Genomic DNA, 7,337 nt, shown 5'->3' with positions numbered 1-7,337 from the left:
TGTATTTTGTTGAAGAGTGTGATTTATGTTCAATTTGTTTCCCAAAAAAGAAACCCCATGCAAAGAAATATCCAATGTGTCATGAGGCAGCATGCAGCCAAGAAAAATGTCTCTTAAAATTGTAAATATGTCGATAAATTGAAATGAATTTAATGCATTTAAGCTTCTGGTTCCTATTGGCTGGCGACCAGTCCAGGTTGTACACTGCCTCTCGCTACAGTCAGCTGGAAACAGCTCCAGCTCAAACATGACCCGAATGAGGACAAGATGGATGGATGGACGGTTCCTCCACATATGTATTCCCTTTATAGCAATAAACTATACAATTTAAGACAAATGGAAAATGAAAACAGTAGTATCAAAGTCAATCTTCTCGCATGCCAAATTGTAGTTATGGCAGTGATTTCCAACCTTGATGGAGCCAAGTCACATATTTTACAACTAAAAAATACTACGGCACACCAACAAACAAAAATTTCACAAAAAGCGGATACATTCATTACTGTATGTATTGTACTTCTAATAGAAGAGCATTTATTGGTTCTGTCTGTCACTATGCCTCACTGGCATAAATAGATGAATGGGATACATTATTTTTTGTAAATAAAGAATTTTTTGAGCATTTTATTATGACTGAGAAACCATATAAATGTACAAATGCTTCCTCATATTATTACATGTATACGCATATTCGCGGTTCAGCATTTGTGGATTCACTTACACATTTTGAGGGGACCCTATCCTCTGTTATTTGCGAAAACCACCACTTATTTACTGTATCCCCCCCGATTACTCGCTTAGTCACTTTTTTTTTTTTTTTTTACCTGATCCCCTGTTTATTAGCATTTCATAAGGGCAGGGGGGATAAGGAATAAATGTTTTTTTATGGCAATTATAATGAGCAGCAATGATTTGCAGATTTTCACTATTCATGCTCTGGTCCAGGCCGCTGTACATATCAAATTGATGGATAACTACTTTTGAAAACAACTAAAAAGCTTTGGTGAACTATTGCTTGCAATATTTCAACAATATTAAAAGTGAAGAAAATTTCGAGTAACATTAAAGATTTTAGCAAGAAACATGAAGTAGACGTACATGATTTACTTTAGTGGGCCACCTAAAATGATGTGTCTGGTCGTATCTGTCCCCCGGGCCTGGAGTTGGACACCTGTGCTCTAAATTGTCCAGTGTTATGAATGTGTATATGCGTGTATATGAATATAATGTATGTGCAATGCGATTGACTGGCGACTAGTCCAGGTTGTACCAGCTCACTCACAACAAGTGCTGTAGAAAACGTAAGAAAATGCCTCAAGCGCATGTGAGAATATGTTGTAAGTGTTTAACTGCTTGTGTTTCGAAAATTGTTGCTCCATAAAACGCACATATGCTCAGAAGCACCTCCCAAGTTCCATAAAGGTTCATGAGATAAACTGTGTATTTTCATTTAATTGACTCTCTTTATTTAAAAAAAAACAAACAAAAACATGAATAAAAGAAAATCACAACTCTGTGAGAAAGAGTTTAATTGGAATGTAGTTTATAGTTTTACTTGGGAATAACAAACTCCCACACACATACTGTACATAAATTTGATCAGCGCCTGGGGTGAAACCCAACCTCCATGGAGTTGTCCAATATCATGGATCACTCCGGATAAACACATTTGCTCAATCACGTCCATGCACAAACAGCATGGGTGTGTGCAAATTGTTAGCCACCGCAGCAAGAATTAGAAATTGCAGGGGCGCGACTCTGAATTTATGTTTCTGCCACTTGCAGATGTGACGGTGCCAGGTGTCATCGGGGAAATTTTATCATTGCCCCTGTAATGGAATCCTAGCGCAAGGTGGGCGGGGCCGCTGAGATTGTGTTGTCAGGACTTCCTGACGGACGAGTATAGGTTTTCCTCAATCCGATCCTTCCCATTCGTATCCCGATCTATTTAATTAGCTTTATTGCTATGGAAATTTCCACACAATATTGCCCAAGCAATGATATGTCACTTAAATTGGATAATAATGTCATAATATCTGAGGGCATTGTGTGGTTGTCGGTTTGAGTAAAGAGCAATACAATTATTCCTGCTACTTGCTTGCACATTTTGATTAGTAATCCTTGCGGAATCAAATGATAAGACAGCCCAAAGATGTTTCGTATAGATAGATGTGTCTCTGCGTCCATTACATTATGCTGTATGCGGAGCTGAATACATTTGAAGCTTAACAAAAAGCTCAATAGAAAGCAATTACAAGCGCAACTCTACTTTGATTAAATTAAGACTCATTATGAAAGTATTGTCTGGCATAACATATGATATGGCACATGCATTTCCCCATCAGTAAGATGTTTGCATAAATTGTGGAAGTGAATGGACAGAACAGATGTTTACAATGTGAGTGTACAGATGTTTATATTTTTTTTGGTTTCTATAAAGGGTTATTTATTGACATTATAAGTCTACGTGATTTGGCAGAAAGGTGTCAACAATGTGTGCATGTGAGTTGACAGATGTTTAAATAATGTGGATGTGAATTGACGGAAAGGTGTTAACAATGTGTGTGTGAATGAACAGGCTGATGATTACATTATGTTTGTATTGCGACGAGACAGACTGATGTTTCCATTTAGGTGTGCATGGAGAGACGAATGTGTGAGATACTGTATTTGTGTATGTGAACGAACAGATCAACCACCTCTTCCAGGGCGCTATCGATCAATGCAAACTGAAACCAGTCGAGATTCCAACAGCTTCTCCCCTCTTCCCATTAAATTGCTAGAGGCAAAGTGTGTCTCAAAAGTATTCATTGTCAAAATGGCTGTCTATTGTCATACTATAGCGGTTCCAACTACCGGAGACAAATTCCTTGTGCGCTTTTGACATACTTGGCAAATAAAGAGGATTCTGATTCCGATTCTGATTCTGATTTTGTATTCTAGTAAAAGGACAGACATTCATGGTTACATGACATGCATCGTGGTGGCCTGAGTGCAACACAGACCTCACAGTTGAATCCATCAGCAGATCTTCATCAAAGCCTTTTCTATCTGTTCACTGGTTTATCTCGCCCTCTTCAAGTAAGCCATCCAGAAGAAGAAGCAAGATATGTCATCATCTTCTTTCTTAAAGGTCAAATAGAGAAAAACGTGTTCAGTTGACAGTAATGGCTTGCTGTGCTGGGATTGGATCTTCCATAGTGCAGCATAATTTCTCTTGAACATGACCAAATGTCACGAGTGGGCCTGATGAGCAGTATAGTGGGAGGTACAGTATGGGTATTTAAGGATTGTTGATAGCAAGTTCACACATCATCCAGAATGAGGATGCATGCTAATAACATACCAGGAGACGTTTTGCTGTGGATTCCATTCAATATCAACAGGGACTCTTATTTTGGCCGAGAACATTATTTCCTGAAAATGTGAAGGAGAATAATAGAACATCTTATGTCAGAGATCATTGAAAATCGCAAAGGTTCTTGCATCGATTGTAAAGAGTGCTTTGCCAACCACAACCTTGAATACAAAATTAAAAAGACTCGTTTTGCTTTGACTGCGGAAACTAAGAATCTCCACATCATCAACCTTTTCTAAGATGTGTTGCATGTGCCCTCATGTTTCCCGAATTAAAGTGTGCGAAATACAATCTGAAGCTAAGTGGCTTAACGTATCAGGTGACATTACACACAAGTAGTCAAGCGCCCACTATGTACTCAATAAGTGATGAGTACACGAGATCAAGAAAGATAGAAAGATGCGTAACTGCCTGGAAAACAGCCTGTGATTGAGACATACTGATATACAGTATTAACGCTGTGCATCATTTACTGTAGATTATACGCTACAGGGACAAAGGTATTGGGACAACTGCCCATCTACAGAAGGGGTGTCATCGATACAGTACATACGTATGTTTTTATCTCAGGCCCCATTGGAGTTATGGTTTCCCTCAAGGAGACTGTGACAATGGTGAAACCACACGTATAATTGTTGGGGTGTAATGGTACACCAGAAATCACAGTTTGGTACGGATCTTGGGTTTAAGGTAATGGTTCGGTTCACACTGGGTACAGTAAGGGAACAAATGGCAAAACAAATGAATCGTCTTTCATGTAATCAGGGACAGATTTAATGACATTAACAATGAAACGTCAACATCGGAAATCTTTTCTTTTTGAGGGAAAGTGCAGCAATCGTAGTTTGTCTTCGTTTTAGGAAAAGAACAAAGCAGACAAGTTGAACAGTAAGTTTTAACAGCGGGAATTATTACGCTATAAATACAGTAATCATAGCATATTGGTGCTCTGTAAATGCTACTGGAAGTTGTTTGTGCTGTGTTATTAAAAAAGAAGATATGACTAGACATGATGTTTGCTAGGCAGAAGCTGAGCTGCACTGTGTTTGTTTAAGGACGAGTGGGCAGGTGACACGGAGTGCAAGGCAGTTAATCTTCTTGTCCCTTACCTAATACTGTACATTCTGCGTGGAAACGTAATATTCAATATTTGGCTAGGTTTGAATAATAGGCAAGGAAAATTTTGCGGCAAGCTTTCCCAAGCCTGCAGTTTGACAAATGTGATCTACAGGAAGTGAAAAGTGAATTGGAAATATGCATGAGCTACCGTTTGTGCAGAAGCCTTACTATTTACTACATCATCTTGTATCACATCTCCTCCCTTGGACCCATGTGCCTCCAACAAAAAAGGGATGTCACTATTGGATGTTGCCATCCAATACTGGGGATTTGTCTCAGGCACAGACAACACACACAATAGGGAGTCGAGTCACTGACAGTGGAAACAAAGAAGCCTGAGGAGAACGAAGAGTGTTCGCAACAAACCTAGTACAAAATAAAAACAAAGTCCAATTCAAGGATGCAAGTTGAAACTACCGTGTCCACTCGTGGATTCAATATCCACTCATCGGACATTTTATTGGGTCCTTTCCGGGGTGCAAATCCAAATTCCAAAGAGCTCCAAAAAGCTTTTTGTAAATTATATATTAACACAAATTAATACAGAATGCAAAATTACTGCTCAGCAACAGATGACACTGCAACAAACAACAATTATGTTTTCAAAAAGCCTAGAGAATAAGATTTATTTAAATCAATTTAATAAGCAAATGATAGAGAAAATGTTAACATTTTAAGCATTTTATCCATAAATGTAGGAAATTTAGAACCTAAAAAGATCTAAAATGATCCAATACAAACTTTCCTTTCCGAAGAAATCCTGAGGTTAAATTAGTAATTCGTTTTTACTTAGGAACTGGTGTAGTATGTCTACAATATGTTGATAATGAAAGGATCACTTTGTAGTGGTGTTGGCTGAAAAATTGAAACTTCAGTCAGCTGAAAGCCTCAATCAAAACTAAACTTAATTAGTATTTTCCATACAGCTCTTCTACTGGATGTCACTAGATTGTGCCATACCTAATGAAGTGCCCAACGAGAGTGAGTGTATTGTCCCGTCTGATTTAATGTACATTAAAATAAAAACATGAAAAATAAAGACTAAATAGTGGCTTTGCAAGGTCAGATTTTAGAGCTAAAATAAACATGCATTCCCTTTTTTAACTACAGCTTTAGATTTAAACTGGTGTAACTTAATTTCACCTACTTCAAAAATAGATGCCAACTTGCTGCAGTTCCATCTCAATTTGGATAAAGCAGGAGTCCAACTTTCACTAGCACTAGAAGTGGTCCAACTCCTCTTGGAAGTTGCCTTTTGATCACGTCGACGTTTCCTGTTCCTGCTTTTTTTTCCCCCCACCACAAGAATTAATGCAGCCCGCCCCGCCAAGACTCATTGCTGCTGTCAGAAGACTCTTTAGTTTAAATTCTCCATTAGCAAACACAGGCACAGCCACATATAAACACATTGGTTAAGTAGATGAGAGCGCCTTTATAGCCGCTCCCTCTGCGAGCTGTAAACACATGCTGACATCACAATAACGAATTGGCCAGGATGCAGCTGATGAGAACTAGCCATAGACACAGGGAAAAGGTGTCTAAAAATACTCTAAATGCGGTTCTATTAAGGTAAGGTCAAGATAATGCCACCTAGGAACGCATGGTCCCAGACCTGTGAATCCCAACAACGATGCTGCGGAACAATGGTTTGCTGTGAGAGATCATATGGTGTGCCACAGGAAATGACTTGGTCCAAAACTGATTTACTACAAAATTCATTACAGGAACTATGCCATGTGCAGTGACACAGTGTCAGGCAGAACAATTAAATCCCCTTCCACTAGAAGGCAGAAAGTACAATTAACCTGTGAACCCACCTGTTTTCATTCATACAACAGAACAACAGCTTTGTGTTCAACTAAACCGGCCCGGATTTCACACTGAATAAGTCAAACAGTGGGTAAATTGAGAAGAGACATCATTATTTCCGTCTATAGTTCTTGTGATGTTTTTGTCTGGTGGTGTGCAATGACATTCTTTTCATGTAAAATATGTGCCTTCGCCCAATATTGGTTAGGAAACACTGTCCGTAGGCGACCTCAACATATCCCATTGGTAGTGTTGTGAAGATTACTTTGGAAACGTAGTTGGTTACAATTACAAGTTACCGTTTCTAAAATGTAATAGTAGTGCAACTATTTCAATTACCTTTTCAAAGTAATATAACTAATAACATTTCATTCAATTTTGATTACTTTAGTTTTTGTGCGAAACGCACGATTTAAGCACAAATCTGTGCGTATACACAATCAGTGAATGAAGCCCATTGAATCTTTGATTCAAATGCAATCCAGTTTCGCCCCATGTTATTATCACAAGTACTATTACATGCTATCAAAATACAGTGGTGTGAAAAAGTATTTGTCCCCTTCCTCATTTCTTTTTGTTTTTGTGTGCATGTTTGTCACACTTAAACGTTTCCTATCATCAAGCAAATTTAAATAATAGCGAAAAACATCCATCCATTCATTTTCTGTACTGCTTATCCTCACTAGGGTCGCGGCCGTGCTGGAGCCTATCCCATCTGATTCAGGGCGAGAGGCACGGTACTCCCTGAACTGGTCGCTAGCCAATCGCAGACAAGTAAACACCAAATGCCCTTTCTAAATGAAGGTTTTTATTATGAAGGGAGAAAGAAATCCAAACCTACATGGCCCTGTGGGAAAAACGGATTGCCCCCGAAACCTAGTAACTGGTTGGGCCACCCTTCGCAGGAACAACTGCAAACAAGCGTTTGGGATAACTTGCAATGAGTCTCTAACAGCGTTGTGGTGGAATTTTGGTTCACTCATCTTTGCAGAATTATTGTAATTCAGCCACATTGGAGGGTTTTCTAGCATGAACCGGCTTTTTAAGGTCG

Source organism: Phycodurus eques, chromosome 2, assembly GCF_024500275.1.
Source record: "Phycodurus eques isolate BA_2022a chromosome 2, UOR_Pequ_1.1, whole genome shotgun sequence".
Lineage (NCBI taxonomy): Eukaryota > Metazoa > Chordata > Actinopteri > Syngnathiformes > Syngnathidae > Phycodurus > Phycodurus eques.
This window is presented reverse-complemented; position numbering follows the sequence as displayed.